Genomic DNA, 21,582 nt, shown 5'->3' on the forward strand with positions numbered 1-21,582 from the left:
AGTGCTGAGGGAGCCCAGAGACTGTACTAGAGAGCAGAAGTTACAGGAATCCTCAAGGTTCAAGGCAATTCAGGAGCAGCTGGACACGGAACTCATTATGCTACACTGTCAGATTTTTTTGTTTTATTTTTGTAGAAGCAGTTGTGTATCTTGAGCATGTAGTAAGTTTTATTGAGTAATATGGAAATGCAATGGGGAGTCATTTATTTGCACAGATATCATGGGTGGTTTTTGAAAAGTGTGAAATCTACTGTTGCAGAGGACTGATGGACTCTGGATTTCTGCCAAAATCCTTCTTGCTTGAAAGCAAGAAGGAGAATCTTTTCATCACAACTCATAGTTGGGGGGGAGGACAGCAAAGAAAATCGGAGTCCAGCAATGTGGACAGACCTCAGGTGACTACTACCTGATTGCAGGAATACAGTCGACTAGGATTAGTGGAAGAAGACAGGCCATAAAAAAACCCTCCATTTCCCGTTTCTTCTCCCAGTTTTTTCAAGAGCTTTAAGTTTTCAGAGAAGATAATGCTGTTACGCCAGGGAATTAAAATAATCTTTAAAAATTTGCTAAATTACTCCACGGTCAATGCAAACATTTCAAACACTATAGTTAAGTGTACAAAATAAAAGTGAAAGTACCCCATTACACACTCACTTATCATAATCCCAGTGCTAACACTTTGTTATAGCCTTCCAAACATTTTCGATCCATAGTCAAACACACTCACATATACCCACATATATTTTTTCTTTCCCAAAATAAAATTGGTAGTATTCCCACAAATTTGAGGTTGAAAACACCACTAAAAACGTGGGCTTTGGAGCCCACTGGAACTGAGCTCAAATCCCCTCTGGCTTCCTGCCTGGAGGACCCAAGGCAAATTACTTGACTTCTTTAAACTTCAATTTTTTGTAAAGGATAAAAATGGTCATTGCTTCGTAAGGCTTGAGGATCAGAATCTATAGCATATCTAAATCATTTAGCACAGTGCCAGACACATAGTAAGTGTTCAATAAACACTATTATTGTCTAAGGCAAGTGACCTTTCTCACTATCAGACTAAAAATAAGGAAATTTGTTAAAACAAGTGTTGCTTATTTTTTCCGACTAATTAAGTATATCTAAGTTGGGAAGAACTTGCTTTTCCACAGCATAAAACTGCTCCAAGTAACATTTAAATGAAGGTTCTCCTCGAATTTTTGATGCAACTCTCCTGAGTCCTCCAACATCACTTTCTTATGTCTAGAAAGTGGACTTGACAATAAAAAACTTTTGTGACTCATGTCGCGACAAGAATGCTCAACCAGGTTAGGTTTTACACCGTGTTCACTTTTGCTTTATTATGCAATTGCTGGGTGGCACCCCCTTAAGCTCGCCTCTCACAGGAGCGCCCTTCCATCCTCTCTCGCGACACGGCTGCAACAGGAGAAGCCTATCCTCGTAGGAACCGAGGGAGACTTGATGGACTAGAGGCGCCTCCAGGGCGCAGCAGCAGCCGCGGGGCGTGCGAGGTGCGTCCTAAGGGTGCAGGCTGCTGGCAGAGAGGCCCGGCCGAGCGCGGGAGAGAGGCTCCTCCCGGGGAGACCTTGGCACTTGGCTGTCCCCAGTCTTCGTCCGGGGGCATCTTCCTCGCCGTCGGCAGCCCCAAGATCTCACTGCCTTCACTCTGCAGCACCAGCCTGTCCCATCCGCTCGCTTTCTTTTTTGGCACTGCCCTTTGCCCTCTCATGGAGTCATCTGTTTACTCTCTCTTCACTTCCAGTCACCCATAGGTCACCCTCCCTCTACCACAGTCACCCATTTTGTCCCCTCTCCCTTCTCCCCTCACTCTTCACCTCTTCCCGGGGCGCCTTCTTAGAGGACTCCGCCGACGGAGATGCTGCGGACCCCGCGGCCAGGGTCTGCTCTCGGGAGAACCCTCCGTCCACCTTTGCCCCCTCCCCGGGGGCGCGGGAGGCAAGTTTCCGCCCCGTCCTTTCCCCAGTGACAGGACTTGGCGGCGGCCACGGCCAGGGAGGCGGAGGGAGGGACGGCCTGGCTCCCGAGCCCCCTCCCCTGCTCGCGAGCTCGCGCGGTCTGTGTCTCTCCGCAAGTGCGGAGACGCGGCGGAGGAGGAGGAGGAGGAGGAGGAGGAGGGAGTTGGGGGAGGATCTCCATTGAAATAAACAACCAGGCAGCAGTTATTAACACGGGAACATGGCGGCCGCAGCCTCAGCCACAGCTTCGGCGGCGAAGGTCAGCGCCGACGGCAGCCGGCACCTGACGGCGTGACCGACCCGAGCCGGTAACCGCGCCTTCCCTGGGGGCCGCGAGGGCGGGCGGCGGGCGGCGGGCGGCGGGCGGGGGGCGCGCGTCCCCACCCCCGGCCGCGCCTGCCCCCGCTGCGCCGAGCCGGGCAGCGCCGCGCGCCGCGGAGAGGGCTGTTTTTGTGCGCGGGGAGCGCTGCCGGAGCGCGCGGGGACCGGGACTTGCATCCCGGAGGCGCCGCGGAGCTGGGGAGTTGGGGCTGGGGGGTGGGGAGGGCGGGAAGCGGCGGGGAGACGCGGAGTCCCTGGGAGAGAAAGGAGGCGCTCCAGCGCCGTGCGAGAGCTCGGGAGACGGGTCCCGGAGCGCGAGGCGGGCGGAGGCTGCAGCCCGCGGCGCCGGCCGGAGGTGAGAGCCGAGGCGCGGCGGGGAGGCCGGGGGCGCGGGCGCGGCCCCCTCGGGGCGCGAGGCGCCCGCGGTCCAGCCGGGTGCGGGGTCGGCGAGAACCGAGGCTCCTGCGCCCTCGGGGGGAGGGAGGCAGGGACGGGAAGGTGAATCCGGAGAAGGTGCATTCTTTAATGGAAGCGCGAGCGCCTGCAGCGGAGGGTGGGAGCCGGGCTAGGGGAGGCAGGACCCGGGAAGTGCTCGGGGGTGTGTGAAGGTGAAGCGCGACGTCAGGGGCGCCGGCGGGGGGAGCCGCCGCCCGGGCCCGTGTCAGCGCCGGGGGCGGGGGGCGAGGGGCGCCGCGGGCGGCCGGGAGCGAGCTGCGGCGGGCGGGGCGGGCGGCGCGCTCGGGCCGCGCAGGCCGGGCCGCGGTGGGGGCGGGGAGCCGGGGGCCGGCCCGCGGCGGCGCCGAGCTGGGCTCGCCCCTGACTTAACTTTCTGGGTGCGGGCATGTGTGCAGGAGGCGCGCTGAGGCCGGGGCCGGGGGCGGGAGGCGGTGCAGGAGGTTCCGGGTTGGCTCGCCAGCGCCCCCTTTTCTCTCTCCTGTCTCCCCGCCCCTGAAGAGACAGGCCCTCAGGGCCCCAGGCGGGAAGCGGGAGGTGTCCTCCGGGCCGGCTCGCGACAGTCACACCCCGGGCCCGGGGGCACTTCTTCCTCGGCCCCTGGGGGCTGCGGGGGGAGGGGGCCGGGGTCGTCGCTGCGGGCTGGAGCTCCCCGCCCCTCCGGGGAGTCCCGGAGGCGCCTCTTCCGAGATCGGGGGTGGGTCGGTCCCTGCTTAGATGGTCCCTCCCTCTTCCCCCTCCCCCTGGTGGTTTCCGGGGCCTGCGGGACCGAGGGGCGGGAATCGGGGACCCGAGCCCCTTGCACCGCCCGGGAGCTGGACTGAGCCGAACGCTTTCAGGGTCTGTCACTGGTAGGGGAAACTTTCCCAAACCGGGGACCGAACCCGAACACCCTCCTCCGCCACCTCGTCCTCTAATCCCACTCCCACTCCACCTCCTCCAACGCCTTCCCCTCCCACCGACCCGAATCTTGCTGCGTGTGACTGATGGGGCAGTGAGCCAATCAAAGGCGGGGAGCTGACCTGCTGGGTGTGGGTAAGCCAATCGTGGGGACCGGAGGAAGGAAGGGGGCGGGGTTTCTTCCGGACCAGTTAGAGCAGAGTTGCAATCGGGGCGGGGGTGTCATGGAGACGCCAAGAGCTATCCGCTCTTGTCCATCCCTAGTCACCCGTTTCTTGGTCTGTGGGGTAGTGTCACTTATAGAGGCTCTGACCCGGGGAGGCCCGTAGAGGTACACGAGATACTGTATTTCTCTGGTACCGCCAGAGACGTTGTCTTAGACACGGCGAAGTCTAAAGCCACTTACGATGTGGCGGTAACTCTCCGAGGCCCGTTTCTGAAATGGCATAGATTGGAGGGATCGGACCTCAGCGCCTGTTTACGTGGTGGGCATCACAGAAGTTATCTGTTTACCTCGCCTTGAGTTTCACTCAGCCACCCCAGCGTGGGGACAGTGAAATTTGAAAGGGTCCTCTATAAATGAAGGCGTCGGGACAGCCTTACGTCTATTGATTATTGGGAGTGTAAAGCATCATTGTTTCTAATGGCTTCACTGGTTCCTTGTTTAATTAGACTGCCAGTTCCCAAAGTCACTTGAAAGTTCGGCATTTGGGGATGACAAAAAAAAAAAGTTGTGGCTTATGGTATGCGTTTGTGTTTGTTTTGTTTTTTTTGCTTTCTTGAGTAAACAGAATTAAGTTAGGAACCAAAGCATCCCTGTTTGAAACATAAAGCGTTGGTATTTAAGGAGCAAAGCTAGGCAGAGAATATTTGTCTGCATAGAAAAAGTCTGAGTAAAATGTAGTTGTCAGATTACTCCCACACAAAAGATTCTTAAAAATAAATTATTTTAGTTTTCTTCTTAAATACTACTGAACTGTACGCGTGTGGGTACTTTTCTGGTTTATGCAAGGTTAGGAGACATCTTGGGTTGTTTTAAGCTGTTTGTTGCGTTCAGTCTAGTGACTTGCTCAACTCTTTTAAGAATAGGGAGGGTAGATCTTTGGTTCTCTAGAAAGACCACGGGTTGCTCTGCAAGAAAAGCAGTCTTTTAAAAAGATAGCAGCTGTTACAATGCTTGTGTGTGTGTGTGTGTATGTGTATGTGTGTGTTCCTGTTCTTTGTTGGTGAGGGTAGTGCACACTGTCAGCAGCAAGGCTCCTTTTCCCAACTGGAATTTGTAGAATCTTTGGGAGTTATAAGAATGAATAATATTACACTGAGAATGAATCCATTCATTTTTTGATAAGTATCCCGTGAATTTAACTAATCTTGGGAGGTTTTTTGAGGTATTTTATGTCCACGATATATATCTTATCTGTACTGGTTTCTCAAGCTTCTATTAATATTGGGTTACTAAGAAAGAATTGAGGGGGACTGTAGCTTTAGGGAACAGAACAGTATTTACCACACCCTACAGATATGTTCTCTTGTAATATACCATTTCAAATTTATAATGTGAATTCCCAATCCAGTATAATTTTGAGTGTTCATGTAGACAAAAATTAATTGCATTTTGCTGTAGCCCTTGAGGTGTTATTTTAGTGATAAAATAGTAAAAACTGTGAAGATAAACATTTTGCTGCCAGAAGTCGGGAGTATTATAAATTAAACAACATTCAAAATTTGACATTCAAAACCCCCCATCATTAGTTAATTTAGTTACTGATGGCCAGTCTGACGTCTGCCCTTCTCTTTTGTATGCTCAAGAGCAACTCATTATTTTACTTCATTCTCTACAACAATCCTTGAAAACGTTCTCAGATTTTTGGTGGCACAGAGTAGCAAGTCCCCTAATGCCTGGCTAGGGGGGAAAAAAACCTCTCAAGCATATGGAGACATCTAGAAAAAGATGTGCATCGTCAGCTGTGATTCCATTGTGTGCTCTCAGACTGGATCTGAGCCTTCTTCCTCCTGGGAATTTCAGTCTTAACAGAGGAGTTCTTTGACTTTTAGATGTCAGGATACTGAAGCAGAGGGTACAAAAGAGCTCGCCAATTATGAATTTAATATTTTTTAGATAGTTTGGCTCTGATTTTAACCCTTCATTGGTTAAATGTAATGTACGTGACTTTCACTCAGTGTTAGAGGAGCATTTTAGTGGAAATGTATGATGTAAAGATTCGAGGGGGACTTGGGTTGTGGTATGAGAGTCCATGAAGGGGTAATGCTCCTCGGTTGGCTTTACTGTAGTTATATCTTATTAAAGCTTTCCAAGCCTCAGAATCAAGGACCTGTGAGCAGAGCTTCCATTACACACCCTATATTTAAGCATTCGATACCTTCGCTGTTTCAAATCACATCAGGTTGAAATGTGACCCATAAGTTGACAGCTTGAATTTCTTAGAAAATATTGTTTGTGTTGTATTGGGTTTAAAAGCGATTCTTTTAAGCAGTCCTTAGGAGGTTGGGTAGTGGCAGAAAAAAAAAAGGGTCTCCTTAAACAATTTTTTTAGAAGATTAATTTTCTGAAATGCACAGTGTTTCCTTATTTGATATTTTGACCATTACTATGTCATGGTTGAAATTATACTTAAAAGCATAATTAATGCTTAGCTATTTTTATGGCAGAAGTGCTATTTAAGAAATCACTAGCTTTTCAATATTTTGCGTTTATAGTTTTGTTTGGTAATTTATGTTATTACATGCTCTGTCAATTTTAAATTAAGAGAATAGGAGGGAGAAAAGTAACTGCTTTAAGGTGTTCTTCTTTTATCGCAGTAAATCATGAGATCAGCAGCAAATCAGGATCTTTTCCCCTAATGAAATAATCAGATGATGTTTACATACCAATAATGAAAGCCATTTAAGGGAAAACAGAACAAAACCCTCAGTTTTTTTATACTCTTTCATATCTCAAGCTAATTTTACCTTTGTGCCTTGTTTTTTAAATGAAAAAGATATTCTTAGCCTTTATGTGATTATTTTCTTTTTTGTTTTAAAGGCTTGTAGAAGGATTTATGAATTGCAAACTGTAGAAAGAATATTGTGTCATATTACTCTTTAAAATCTATTAAAAATAATGTCTGGAAAAGCTGTAAAATACAATTTTAGTGTCGCAGGTCCTCAATTCAGATAGCTCAAAGGAAAAACACATACTTTATGGATTCTGGATACTAATTTCTAAATAGAGATGAGAGTGTGACTTTTGTGGATATTTTAGAAACTGGTGTAGTTTTCCTAGCTGTTGTAAAACTGAGGCAAAACTGAGTATGAAAAGGAGTGGAAATCTTAAAGGTAAGCTTGTGCTGTGAAGGTAACTGAAATTACAAGACTAGATGGTCTACAGGTAGGTCCTAGTACTCTTGGCTTTTAGGACAAAGATTTTATGTGTTTATCCTACCACATTTCTGGCTTCCAGTGGCTGTGATGACATAATGCAATTGTGGAAACATTGATTCTAGGACCATTTTCAATTTGTTTCCTAGTTGGAAATTTCTAGAGAAGAATTAAACAGGGAACCTATGGTGGTGCTTTACTTAGCTGCTTTTGAGGCTTTTGGACCTAGAATCTTAATTTTAAGTAAGAAAGAGAGGAGAGCTGCTTATAGGTAGAAGTTAGCAACTAGTCAAAGGTTCTGAAAGAAAAAACAATTTTTACTTTGGGTGTCAATTGACAGGTACGTGGAGAATTACACTTAGCAGGTTAACTCTGGCAGAATTTATACCTTGTAGGCAGCCAATTATGAACTGTTAAGGGTTCCTGATGGCCAACTTAAATCTCATTTTGGACTTTGTAGATCTTGTCTTTGCATTCTTGCCTCATGGGACCATTGTTTCATTCATTTGTTCGGTTTTTTATTTAATGAGTATTTGAGTGTCCCAGCGTTGGCTGTTGACTTTGATAGTATAAACCATCCATTACAAATCCTGTGGTTAAAGGGGCAACATAGAGTGGATGATGAATTTTTTTTGGTGGGGGAGGAGGTGGAAGGGGACATGTTTGCCTTAATTTTCAGTTTGCTTTGATACTAAAGATCTGTTCTTTTTGTGTCTAATTTTAATTATGTAATGTCAAAAAGTTCTGCTTTGATTTGGGCTTGGGGTTTTCCCCCTGAAAATGGGATTATAATGTTTATAATAAAAAAGGTTGTTAAATGTCCCCTTGACTGAGTAGCTTATGATTAGATTTCCTTTAATGAAGGTATGAATATTTATAATTAGTTTTGTTTTATTTCCTCTGAAAGCATGTCTTGTGTTGTCAGGATGAGAATCTTTAGTTGGTCGGAGGTCCCATGTCTGTGGATGTCTGTGCATTGTTGCTGCTTTAAGACTAACGTCTTCTGGGCCTTACCACCCTAGGTTACTCAAGGATGGAAAACTCCCTTGCATAGCCTTTCACAGGTGTTCCGTTATGGTTGTCATTTTTTCTAGATGTAACTCATTTTTGCTTTTGACTAAAATGTCTGTATTGGGAAAGTAACAATGCTAACAACATAAATAATAATAGCTATCATTGAGTGCCAGCAACCTGTAGTAGGCTTTTTGAGGTGTGGTCCATTCTTTTATTCTTGCCACAGCCTTATAAAATAGAGGTTACCCCCATTTTCCAGAAGGAGTTGAAGCTTAAAGGGGATTAAGTCATTGTCCTTTGGGCAAAACTCTGGGGGAAAAATTACCCTTGACCAATGAGTGGGGAAACAAATCATAAATATCAGAGGGAATGGTGAGTTTGAAATATCTTCCTGTTAGGCGTCTGATAAAGCAAATGTTTGCAGGCCTTTATAAGGCTCTCAGTGTAGTTGTTAAGTCCATAAAAACAATGAGTTGATTTGAACAGTTCCGGTGCTGCAAACTATGTCTGCAGGTATCTCCCGAACCCTTGCCTCAAGGCGGGCCTGTACCTGGACAGGTGCTACTTATCTTAAGACCTACAGATAGTCTCTAGCTTTTTCAGTCATCAGCACAGTGTTTAACAATTCTTAAATTGCAGGATTCTTTCTTGTCTTTTAATTTTCAAAAAATAAAAACTGTAGTGGATAAAGTGAAAACAGGCAACATTTACTGAGTGCTTACTAAAATCCTGGTGCAGGGTTAAGGTGCCCTATTGTATACCCTTGTGTGTTTCTCACTGTACCACAGTGAGGTAGGTCCTCTTGTTAGTCCTCTTTCACAGTTCAGGAAGTGGAGGCACAGAGCTGTCAGATAACTTGCCAAAGGTCACACAGCCAGAGTACTGGAGAGGAATTTGAACCCAGGCAAACATTGTCCCTTAGCCCTGCCCCCTTAACTTGTGCCCCTGTTAACTGGTAGGCTGTACTTCCTTTCAGCATAGTATGGCTGTGTCTTATCCAGTGCTTTATTCAGCTAACACAGCTCAGTAATTCTCCACTAGGGAAAGGGAAGGAGGTAGGCGTGTATTTTGAAAAAGTGTATTCAGGTTGCCTATTGTTTCTCACAGTAAAAAGCGCAGAAAATAAGCTCAAGAAAACTTGATTATGGGGATAGGTAGAAAATAGATTGCGTGAGCACTGTAGGGGATGTGGGCTTACAAAGGAAGAAACACTGATGTAGACACTTGGCTTCTTATTCCTTTAGAATATATTTAATTCTAGTACGTTTAACTATTCGGTGGTGGTTGTGTGATGCACGGTTGCCGAGTTTTTGCCATCCATGTAGCATGGATGACTCGGTGTTGAGATATTGTAGTTCCAAAAGAAGGCTGATAATGTATTCAGTCATCTGACTTGTGCTTTGCTATTTGTGGAATTCTTCTGTCTGCTCAGTTGTTTGCAGGGAGTTGGGGGAGCTTTCAGGGACCTCTTTCACCTGTGCACGTGTGGGGATCAGCATGCACTGCTTTTAGTGTTCCAGCTGCTGGGGACCGAAGACTTGTTGTCATAGATGAAAATATAACGCGTGGTATTTTCTATTATTCATTTAGTGTGTCCATAGGAAATGTGATCCCGCATCTTCCCAGGCTTAACTTGCAGAGTGAGTGAGTTCTGGAAGTTCCTGTTGTTGCTGGCTGATCCTTGCCCCTTGAAGTCCCCTTCTAAATGAGGATTGTCTTTTCTAGCAGATGATTCCTGCTCATAAAATCAGCTCATGAATCAAACATGAAATGACTTCCCTTGCCTTTGGTGGTACAGTAGCATTTGTAAGAATATTTAATATTAATTTATCTTAAAATTTCTAATTCTGTTGTTAATATGCTTAACAATGAAAACCTTACAGTTATTGTCAAAATGTAAATTAAAAAATTGAATTGCACATATTAGAAGAACCTATATCTTTACTTGAGTCATTTCTAGGCCATCTCTGGAGTTAAACTAAATGGAAAATTTAGACGGTGACATGGATAACACATTTTTAAATATACATTTTTAATGTGCTTGTATATATATTTTAAAAATAGAATTATTCATAAATATATTTATTAGGTAATCTCCTCTGGTTATTGTTGGAACATAGATGGCGAATTCGTTCACATATTAGATTTTTTTTTAGATTCCTAAATAAGGAATACATAAATTCTTTACTAAAAATCTGAATGTCAAGAGTATATGAATTTCTACAAATTTAACATAGTAGCATTTCTTGAATTTGTAGAAGCTGGTTGTGATGGTCATGGAGACAGGCAGTCAGGGCTTGTGGGTGTTGGAGGTGATTCTGCTGTCCTGTCCCTGCCACCGTGTGCCTGCAGCCTGTTGCAGGTGTTGTTTTGGGTGTGCTGTGTGTTGAGACTAAGCCCCAGCATGGCTAGGTACTGTAAAGTAAAGATAGAATGATAAATAATGGCACAACTTCGGACTGCTTCAATTTAGGTGTAAATCTTTGTAGACTTTTCTCCTCTGCCTCCTATTATCCTTCTTCCCTGGCTTTCTCAATTTTTTTTTTTTTTTTTTTTTAAGATTTTATTTATTGCCCCCAAAGCCCCAGTAGATAGTTGTATGTCATAGCTGCACACCCTTCTAGTTGCTGTATGTGGGACTCGGCCCCAGGATGGACAGAGAAGTGGTGCCTCAACGCGCACCCGGGATCCGAACCCGGGCCGCCAGCATCGCAGCGCACGCACTTAACCACCAAGCCACAGGGCCGGCCCTCAATTTTTTTCTTAAAGTTGAAGATGGAAGAAGGATGGTGGTGACGGGAACACAATCAAGCTTATGGGGGAAGTCTGTTACGGTCATTAAGTATTTCGTGTATGATCATGAACTGTAGTTTCCCTCTTTACCAAACAGACTTGCTCTGCTAACAGCGCTTACTGAAGATGCTAGCTATTTGTTAAGGAAGCCATTAGGTTGAAAACATCACTTAACACAGACAGACACAGTGCAGTAATTGGCTGATTTGTTGTTGGAAGTTAGTCGGTTGCTGGACGATATTGTGGTCCAGCAGACTGGGGGGCTGAACCCGTTGTCTAATAGGATTGAGTATCACATTCCCTAGCTTTTGTATATTTTAATTTCTCTCCTGTTTAAGGATATTATTATAGACTCTATAATGTTATAATGTTAGATGTCTTCAAAGTGTTCATTAGATTCACGTGGTCAAAAGGGTGTAAATTGCAAATAGATGGTTTAAGATTGGTGAAAATTGTAACAAATTCCTGAAGCCTTAGGAATACCCACCTCTTTGGAGTTTCTGGTAGTGTATTGTATTTTCAATTTCTGTGATTTTATTTCGAGACTTATTTTACGTGTTTTTCTTGCTGTTTTAAGTAACATTAATATCTTGATTCCTTAAGGGTTTTCTGTAAAAGTGTGATATAAAAATATTTATTCCATTTAAAAAATGTTTTATTGTATTCTAGCACCACCAGAGTCTTTTCTTTTCTTTCTTTTTTTTTTTTTTTGAGGAAGATCAGCCCTGAGCTAACATCCATGCTAATCCTCCTCTTTTTGCTGAGGAAGACCGGCTCTGAGCTAACATCTATTGCCAATCCTCCTCCTTTTTTTTCCCCAAAGCCCCGGTAGGTAGTTGTATGTCATAGTTGCACATCCTTCTAGTTGCCGTATGTGGGATCCGGCCTCAGCATGGCCGGAGAAGTGGTGCATCGGTGCGCGCCCAGGATCCGAACCCGGGCCACCAGTCGCGGATAGCTGCACTTAACTGCTAAGCCATGGGGCCAGCCCAGAGTCTTTTCTAAATAAACAAATAGTATGAATAATGGAACCTAGTGAAGGAAATGGAAGTCACATAAAGATCTTGTATTTATGCTGTGCTACCTTTTATTTTAAGCAAGAGGCATGTACAGTTAATTAAGAATTCTAATAAATGAAAGGCTTTAAGCTATTAGATATAACACAGGAAAATGACATGATATTCATTGTGAACTGAACATATTGACAGTGACAATTGACAGTGACAAAAGTCAACAAAATGCCTGGACATGAAGGACATTAGAAAACAAAGCTGGAGCGTTATCCCTCTCTGGTTAAAGTACACTTACATACCAACAGTGTTCTTGTAATCATTGATGATCTCACCGAAATAGTAAATATTCTCACTTTGAGAAAAGGCATTCAGGAGAGAGGAGAGCCAGGAGATGAAGGGGACCCCAGATCTTCGGCTCTAGGCAAGTGAAGCCTTGGGCAGGAAGGAACTGGGCCTGGGCACAGCTGGCCTGGCCCTGCATGCAGGCCGTAGGGCGAGCTGGGGCTCCTGCAGGGGTCCTGAGTCTCACTAGGAGTAGCCTTCAGCTGCTGCCTCCTCTTCTCACTGTCACTGGAGGCAGGGCTGACCCTATGGTGGGGAGGGAAGGGGAGAGAAGGGAGAACCTCTGGTAGGGGGAGTGTGGGGTGAGTCCCAGGGGATTAAGGTCCCAGATGCTCACCTGCACAACAGTTGTCCATATCCTGTCTCCCATCAGGAGCTGGCTGGCTCTCATGTATAGTCTTCTGATTTGCATCCTTAATTCTGGAACAGTGTGGCAGGACTGATGGCTGCTGCCTTCAGGCACCACTGAACCCCAGAGCCCTTCTACCTCCATGCTCTGTATTACCAGACTGAGCACTGAGGGGATCTTTTCCCTTTTTCAGATGAGAAGTGAGGGGACTACTCCACCCAAGAGCAGGTGAAGGCCTTCTGGGGCTTGTGATTTTCAGAGCTGAGCTCCTTGCCTCACCTGGCTTGGCCCCCAGAGCAGTGAGGGAGCCAACGCCTTCTCGCCGAGGGATGAAGAGCTTCCTGGCTATGCAAGCCCTTTTCCATTCCCTTCTTGAGAAATTTTCCAGTGAGGTTCAAGTGTCTCTAGCAGCCTTATCCCAGATTTTCTGGGCCCGCCGCGGTTGTTCATAGACGTTTACTCTCTTCAAGGAAGGGATTGAGTGTATAATAAAAAAAAAGGAAAGGCATTCAGAAAGAAACTAGAGGCGGCCTAGAGAGGAGTTGCTGTGTTGAATCTAGGCTAAAAAGGTTAGGACCATGCAGATGGGAAGTGTCGGTGCAGAAGTCTTGGCTGAAATCTGTCAATTAATGAAGGTGTATGTAGACTAAATCCAGAGTAGCAGGGACATGCCCTTGCAGCTTGGAAGATTTTAAGGACGTACTACTACTTTATTAACTTGATCAACCTGAGTTGTCAATTTATAGTACTTGTTACTATAGTGGAATAGGCTACTTATACAGACTTTTTTTTTTGAAGATTTGTATAAATATATGGAGGATTAGTTTACAAAATGTTAATAAAACAAATTAGAATTTTTGATATACATTCCTTGGAGTTTAATATCAAGGAGAAAAACCATGAACTAAAATGCTTTGAATAATCTGGCATTAAAATTTGTTTGTCTATTGTGTTCTATCAGTATGCTTAAAATGATGGTATGCATTGGCTTGTTTGAAACAGGTACAGCAGGAAATTGTACCTGTTTTCTTATTGGTTAGCTAAAATTGGGGGAGATAGTAAGGATGGAGAATGTGTGTGTGTGTGTGTTCACAGGTATATATATATATTTTCATTCATTCTCCGCCTCCTCCCAAATAGTATACAGAACAGCTTAAAAGCTTTCATTTTTAAACTGTGTTTTGGAGTGATTTGACAAATTCTCCTTCTGTACTGTAAGTCATTAATAGATTGATCTTCCCCAAATACCCCTTTTATAATAGTACAGTTCCCCACTCACTTCAGAATGACATTCCCAAACACTAGATAGTTCTGTCACAAACCCATTTTCCCCTATTTCTACTCTTTACGCAAGACTTTGTACCTCTTAGTCTGTTCTTCCTGGCCTCCTGTGAACATATGTTGACCATACAGGCTCGTGCTCTTTGATTTGCCTAAAGAAAACTAATGAGTTATTCTAAAATTTAGGAGCAATCCTTTCATATAAAACTCAATTTATTGGGAGTTTATATTTCTGATCTCAGTTAACAGCAAAGTATGGAGTCCGACAATATGCAAAGGTTAATTTCAGAAGTTGCTTATTACATTGATTCCAGATTTTACAAAAAAATGTTCTATGGAAAAGAAGAAAGTCCACTTACCTTCAAATCAGAAACAATAAAGACTTTTTGGCTTTGTTGCTTTAGTAAAACTGAACATTTTTCACACCCAGACTTATTAACTTTTCTGCTGCAGAATATTTTGACACTCTGGTGAGAAGAGGGATTAATAATCTCAGTTTATAGTGGAAAAAGGAGAAAAAAGGTAAAGAAAACCTTGGGGAAATTCAGTAGTTCTGGAAAGGTAATAAAACAAAACCAAATACTACAAAGAAAGTATAGCAGGGTTAGCACTTAAATCCTTCCATTGAAGAAGTGATAAAAAAGAGAACGGAAGTGTCACTTAAAGGGCTGATGTCTCAATAGATAAATAATGAAATTCTACAACTATCCAAAGAGCAAAGCCCTTACAGTCACACATTAATATATACTTGTGACAACACCTATAAAAATGTTCTCAACCTTCTTCGTAAATTTCTACTTGAACAATAGTTCCTTATTTTGTGGGATCATTTTATTTGCAGAATAAGTCAGAAGGCTATCTATCTGTCATCTATTCACGTTCTGTCACCAACCAATTATATATTAAGTAGTAGAAACAGTATACAACGCAGGTGGAAAAGCAGGGTGGTGCTTTGTGATACGCAGTGTCGTATATCTCTCTTTTTCTTAGCTCCCATGGTGCTTCAGTAATGTGGTAGAATGAGTGGCTAAATAACGACCATTTCAGTGCTGCAGATGCTGTGTCTTGCTCCCTCTTCCCCTCTGTGTGTGTGTGTGTGTGTGTGTGTGTGTGTATTGGATGAACTATTTGAAAGTAAGTTACAGATGACCTTTTATCTGTAAAGTATATTACCTTAAAACAAAGTCATTGCCTTTTATAACCACACACAATACCACTATTAAACCTAAGAAAACGAATATCATCAAATATAAACTCTCTGGTTCAGCTTGCCCCCAAATATCTGGGATAGCTTTGGGTTTCAAACCAGGATCTAATCAAGTGCACTCATTGCATTTGGTTCTGCACTTTATCTGCTGTGGGTTTGGAAACCAGATAACCAAGTTTGTTTGTTTATTTAGCAGAAATTTAATGAGCGCTTCATATATACCAGACGTTGGGAATACAAAGATTAAAAAAGAAATGGGCCCTATCCTCCAAGATCTCACAGTTCAGAGAAGGAAAAAGACATGTGGACAAGTAATTACAGTATATGCATTAGAATGGAAAATTGTATTAGAGGGCTGGACAGATATTTTATAGAAGCAGAGAGTTCATTTTGTGAGTTGAGGAAAGGCTTCATAGCTGCTGTAGTGTTTGATTGGAGCCTCAAAGGCTCATTGAGATTTCATCAGAGGAGAGAAAAGGCATTCTAAGGAGAGACATGCATAGATGAAGACAGGAAATATTATAGTATGTTCCTATTTCCTCTTATTTTACATGCATTTTTTAATAAGATCTGCATGAGAATCTGAGAGACTTACTGGTAAAGCTAGTGATCTTTGGAGCACAGAATTTGGGATATTTATTTTGAATATTCAAAAAGAAGCCTTTTATTCCTTGTCTCCTTTTCATTTCTTGCTTGTGTTCTGGATTAGGGAGTTCTGTTTACTGTTGCTGCAAAATATACCATCTGAACCTTGGTGGCATTATGCTCACAGATGTTATGGGTCAGGATTGGAAAACGGCATGATGGACACAGCTCATCTGCTCCATAATGTTTGGCATCTCAGCTAGGAACACTCAAAGCCAGGGCTGAGTCAACTGCTTGGTGCTGTAATCAACTGAAGTCTTGCTCACTTAATGCCTGGTGTTTGATGTGGGCATGACTGGGACCTCAGCTGAGTTAGAGTCTAGAATACTTACATGTGGCCTCTCTGCGTACTGCTTGGGCTTCCTTACAGCATGGTGGCTGGGGTTCAAAGAGTGTGAGTTCCAAGGAAGCTGTATCTCCTTTTGTGACTTAACCTCAGAAGTCACATAGGATTACTTATGCCTTAGTCACAAGCCTCCCCAGACCCAGATTCAGAACACAGATCTGGGAACATAGAGCCCAGCTCTCCTTGGGAGGACTATTAAAAGTCAAATTAAAAGAAGAGCGTGTGGGATGGGAGGTTGTGGTCATCTTTGGAAACCACCATCTGTCACAGGCTAAATTGTAGAAAGTTGAAGTGTTGCTGTTGTTTCCTCTAAAAGAAGAGAAGGGAGGAAGGAGGATTTATTATTTTGGAGATATGAAGTGATTCGGTATGAGATACAACGAGCAGCAGTTTTTTAGTCCCACAAAGGGCAATGTTCTTAAACGATATCTAATGGGATTTTAGTGAGACGTTTAGAAGAACTTTCTGATAAAAATTTATAGACTTTTTTCTAACCAGAGGAAATTTGTATGACTTAAAGGTTTAATAATGATTAAATATATATTGCCTATAGATGGACCTGTCATCTTGAGCAAGTGATTTAATGTTTCTGAGTCCCAATATCCATTTTTGTTGAATGGAGATACTTGTTTGCCTCACAGAGTGGTGAGGATCAACTAGGTTTCATTATTAATGAAGCCAGAATGAATTAGATGATTTTAAAGAAATCTTCTGGTAATGAATTCTCTGTTTATGACTAAGGAGGATTGCAGGGCGTTAATCTTTCTAAAATTTTTCTTTAAATTCTAGAATTCTTTTTTTTCCAAATAGAAGAAGATGTGGCCTCTTTCTGTTATTTTTCTTTCCTATTCATATATTTACTGTGTAGAACTCTTGATTAAATAATAATGACATATATTTTTGGACTGTTTGTTTTACCAGAAACATTTCTAGGGAGTTAGCCGGGAAAGCCACTCATGATGTGAGTAATCATTAACACAGACCCCGCCGAAAGCGCCGGAATGGTGCTGCTTCAGCAGATCCTCTTATAGATTAAGGCAGCTTTTTGTTAAACAGACGCTGCTTTTCATGTGCTGGGAGCATGGGTGATAGAATTTTTATTCGAAGTCTTTAGTCCAAATTTTAGAGCGCACAAATTGTCTACCTTGCTTATCAAAATGCCAAGGTGTCATTGAGATTTAGAAAAGTATGAGTCGATCTCTGCTTTTTAAAAGAGACTCTTCGGGTGACTCTGATAGAAGTGGTGGGGAGCCAGACTTGAAGGTCCTCTGGTCTAGGTAGGAGCATGGAACCACCTTTCCCAAGAGGAATCCCAGTACCTGGGGAGGGTAGAGGCTTAGGAACACAGTGTGGAGGTTATCAGGCAAGACTATCATTGTTAGTCCATGTTACTGTTTGAGCTCACTCTTCCATATTAAGAAATTTCTCAGTAGCAGAAAGATAAGAAAACCACACCCTGAACTAACTAATGACATTTTTTGTACCATCAGCCACAGACTTGTCTTTTGGAAAAGACATTTCAATTTTAAGGATAAAATGAAAGTAAAATCTTTCAAGATCTTGTCATTAGTTTTTCTTCCTAGTCACTCTTGTGAAATGATGTCACTAAAAGGCAGAAAAGTTGTGAAATGTTTTTTAGAGAATCTACTAAAAATTTGTAGAATGTTCTGTTGGAAGAAGTTAATATTACATACCAGTAAACTTTGGAGTTCCTTGAATGCAAGAGATTTTTTTTTTTAATTCTATGAAGTCAGTTTGGAGTAGCACTTCAGAGCCCCCCTACCTGGATTGTGGTCTTCCTCCCTTGGTCACACTTGACCAAGTGTGGACGTGTGCCCCAATTTCCTTAAACTTGCACTGTTGTTGTTATTACCATTACTTTGAATCTCCTTCAGTGATCAGTATTTGGCACGTAATTGGTGTTCAATAGATGTTGATTAGTTATTTGGGATTGCAATTCAGCATAGATTATTTTACATGCAAATTGAGGATGATTCAAGGAACTATTTAGGAAGTTAATCCAGAAGCCTAGAACCACCTATGTATTCAAGATTATATGTGGTCAGATTTTTTTAAACTACTTTCCTTTATGAATTAATAATGTTCCAGAAAGGCAAAGGGTCATGCGGTTCTCTGTATTATAGAGTCTATAAGGATACATTAGAAACTGTTTTGTAATTATCAACTGTTTGGAGTAAATGTGCTACTACTTGGATTAAATTATTATTATTATAACACATAGCATTTTAGCACCTAGTAGGTCTAATTCAGTGGTTCTCAACGGGTGGGTGTGGGGAGGGAGGATAAAGATTCTTTGATGTTTCATTTGGTCTACCAAAATTCTTGTTAAGTCTTTGTGTTTCTATGATAGTTGAAGGTGAAGTGGATAGTGGTGTTTTATATAGAAGATTGAGAAGAGGGTGATTTAAATCAATAAAGCTAAACTTCCTTATATTTTGGAAAAATTTTGGGAGTATTTTTAAAAATACTCAGAAGTGGTAAACATTTTAATTATCATATTGAAAATATCAGAAAAGTAAAGTACAAAAAATTCACATTTCATTAAGCTGGGAGGTTGAATGCTTGTTTGACATATCTGAGTGTTGGTCTTAGAAGTAGATAATGCTATTTTCTACAAAGCAATTCTGTTTAGTTTCTCAGAGAAATATCTAATGGGACCTCAATGTTGGAATCATTTGATTGGTTTTGATTATAATTTAAAACCCCTTTTCTTTTGAGAAAATTACTGCATAAGACTTGAATGTTATTTTTGACTAGTTCAGACTGTAGCTTAAAATACAATAATTTTCTCAGAAGAAAATGAAGCACTTCCTAAGAGTGGTTGGACATACTTCACCAAAATCAGGTATTTGTTTTTCTTGGAGCTTGAATATAATCCTGTAAGTAGATGCTACAAAACCACTAGAATCACTAAGGAAAGCAAGTCTCTTCAGCCCTTCTCCACCTCAGTGGTCTTCATTGTAAGGTTTAATTAAATCTGATCATCAGTTGGCCTGGTGGTTAAAGTTCGGCGCTCTCCGCTTCAGTGACATGGATTTGGTTCCCAGGTGTGGAACCACAGCACTTGTCTGTCAGTGGCCATGCTGTGGCGTTGTCACGTAGAGGAGCTAGAAGAACTTACAACTGTACACAACTATGTGCTGTGGGGCTTTTGGCAAGGGAAGAGGAAGAAAAAAGGAGGAAGATGGCCACAGATGTTGGCATAGGGTGGGAATCTTCCCCTGCAAAAAACAGAAAAGTCTGATCACCAGTAATAGTTCTATTTTCCGTAGGGATAAGTTGACCCTCTGAATTTTTCAAGATCTGACCTCTTCTATAGATAAATTCACATTTCACAAATCATAATGGAGGATGCCAGTATTCAGTTGTGTTTACCCACATTTACTACACAAATGGACTACATTACACTGATTTACCCAGAGATGGTGGAAAACTTTATATACCTAAATTCCCTAATGGGGAGTTTCCAAAGCCACAGAGAGAGATGAGATAGTTAGGTATAGTTACCTGTGAAGAACATTTAGAAGCTCTGTTCATGAAGTTCAAAGGAATAAATGCTTTCTCTTATTAGTAGAGTGCGAGCAGAGCATTTGTGAATAGCATGAAAGAAATTTCTGGAATGGTTGTAGTCTACCTCTACATATAGAATATAAGCATTTAAAAATGTTTGATTTAAAGGAGTCCAATTTAAATATGATTTATAAATCTCAGTAACGCTGTTATACTTTGGACTGGTATCTGTTGTTTCACTTCCAGTCAAGCTTCTGACCATGTGTTGACCTTCCATGAGTAAATACAGGTTAAGGGACTAAAACAAGAGATAATAATTCCAGGTCTGTCCGGCCCCGTCGCTTAGCGGTTAAGTGCGCACATTCCGCTACTGGCGGCCCGGGCCCGGATCCTGGGCGCGCACCGACTCACCGCTTCTCCGGCCATGCTGAGGCTGCGTCCCACATACAGCAACTAGAAGGATGTGCAACTACGACATACAATTCTCTACTGGGGCTTTGGGGGTAAAAAAGGAGGAGGATTGGCAATAGATGTTAGCCGGTCTTCCTCAGCACAAAGAGGAGAATTAGCATGGGTGTTAGCTCAGGGCTGATCTTCCTCACAAAATAAAATAAAATAAAAAAAAATTCCAGGTCTATTTCTTCCTTGGTGAGAATTTTTCCTTTTAGGTCTGATGGTTGCACATTCACATAGGAAATAGCATAACTTCATTTACTGCCTAGCCCTCTCTTCATTTCCCAGCAGCCCGGTGGCTTGACAGGACTGTCCTGGAAGCTCACACTTTTCTGGAAGCGCACACCTGTGTGTACTAGCATCCGAAGGAACTGTGTTACAATCTGGGTGCTCTCTCTAGTGTTTACCCTTTCAGATAGATGCCACTGAATTGGATATGAAAATTCACTATCTTTCTACCATTTTCCTTAATTTTTCGTATTTGTTTTTAATCTTGAAATAGGAACATTTATTAGTAAGTCAAATGAGCTATTCAGTCAGAGCTGTGGAAATTGTGGAGTACCATCTGTGTAGTTTGTGATGTGCCATATCAACTCATATTTGAGCTTTTAGCAGGAAAAATGATATAAAATTGCAAAGCATGATTAACACAGCTGATCCTATAGTGAATCAGGGTGAGAAAATGAATCTCTGGGGGACAAACTGCTTTTCTGAATCAATTGTATTAACCTTTCTGGAGCATGTGATATTTAGTAATTTACCAGTTGGTATGTACCAATTTACTATCTTAGTATGTTGAAAAAGATATGCATTCATGCTCTGACTTGGATCAGACTCGTTTTTACAAATAAACTGTAATTTTCATTCAGAGTAGGTATGTGCTAACTTCCCTCCCTGGTTCATCTTCTGGAATTCCTGAGCAACGATACCTAAAAGCTGCATTTTGTGTTCTAGATGTTGTTGGTGGGCCTGGAGCAACAAATGTTCAAGCTTGCCCAGCATGGAATATTCGTGCTTCCTGGTCTTCCATGACTTCATCACACTGGGGCCAAGACCTCTTTGTTCCTTTCTTACTTGATGAAATAAAACAAAATATGTATTTAAATTTTTTTTCAAGTTTTATTGAGCTATAACTGACATACAACATTGTGTTAGTTTCATTATGTACAACATAATGATTTGAAATATATCTGTGTTATCAGGCAAAAGGATCACCACAGTAAGTCTAGTTAACATCTAATCACCACATGTAGTTACAAATTTTTTTTCTTGTGATGAGACCTTTTAAGATTTACTCTCTTAGCAACTTGCAAATATACAAGACGGTATTATTAACTATAGTCACCATGTTGTACATCACATCCCCAGAAGTTATTTATCTTGTAACTGGTAGTTTGTACCTTTTGACCCCCTTCACCTGTTCCTCCCCCCAGCCCCCACCTCTGGCAACCACTAATCTGTTCTCTGTTTCTGAGTTCTTTTATTTCTTTTTTGATTCTACATATAAGTGAGATGATACAGTATTTGTCTTTTTCTGTCTGACTTATTTGCTAAGCATAATGCCCTCGAAGTCCATCCAT

At 42.5% G+C, this 21,582-nt stretch overlaps 1 protein-coding gene across 15 annotated transcripts in view; it reads left to right on the forward strand.

Annotated features, from left to right (window-relative positions):
- Positions 1–1,454: 1,454 nt before the first annotated feature.
- Positions 1,455–21,582, forward strand: part of NCOA2 (nuclear receptor coactivator 2) — a 283,737-nt gene continuing 263,609 nt past the window's right edge. For 10 of the 15 annotated variants that reach the window (XM_087420443.1, XM_087420450.1, XM_087420444.1 and 7 more), the window contains exon 1: positions 2,162–2,284. The gene's annotated coding sequence lies outside the window, so the exon portion shown is untranslated. Of the gene's footprint in view, positions 1,512–2,161; positions 2,285–2,557; positions 2,653–3,413; positions 3,786–21,582 lie in introns of those variants that run through there. The other 5 variants (XM_087420442.1, XM_087420449.1, XM_087420447.1 and 2 more) reach the window with 3 other exon arrangements.

This window comes from Ceratotherium simum, chromosome 31 (genome assembly GCF_057802395.1).
Source record: "Ceratotherium simum simum isolate JZ-2026a chromosome 31, ASM5780239v1, whole genome shotgun sequence".
Classification (NCBI taxonomy): Eukaryota; Metazoa; Chordata; class Mammalia; order Perissodactyla; family Rhinocerotidae; genus Ceratotherium; species Ceratotherium simum.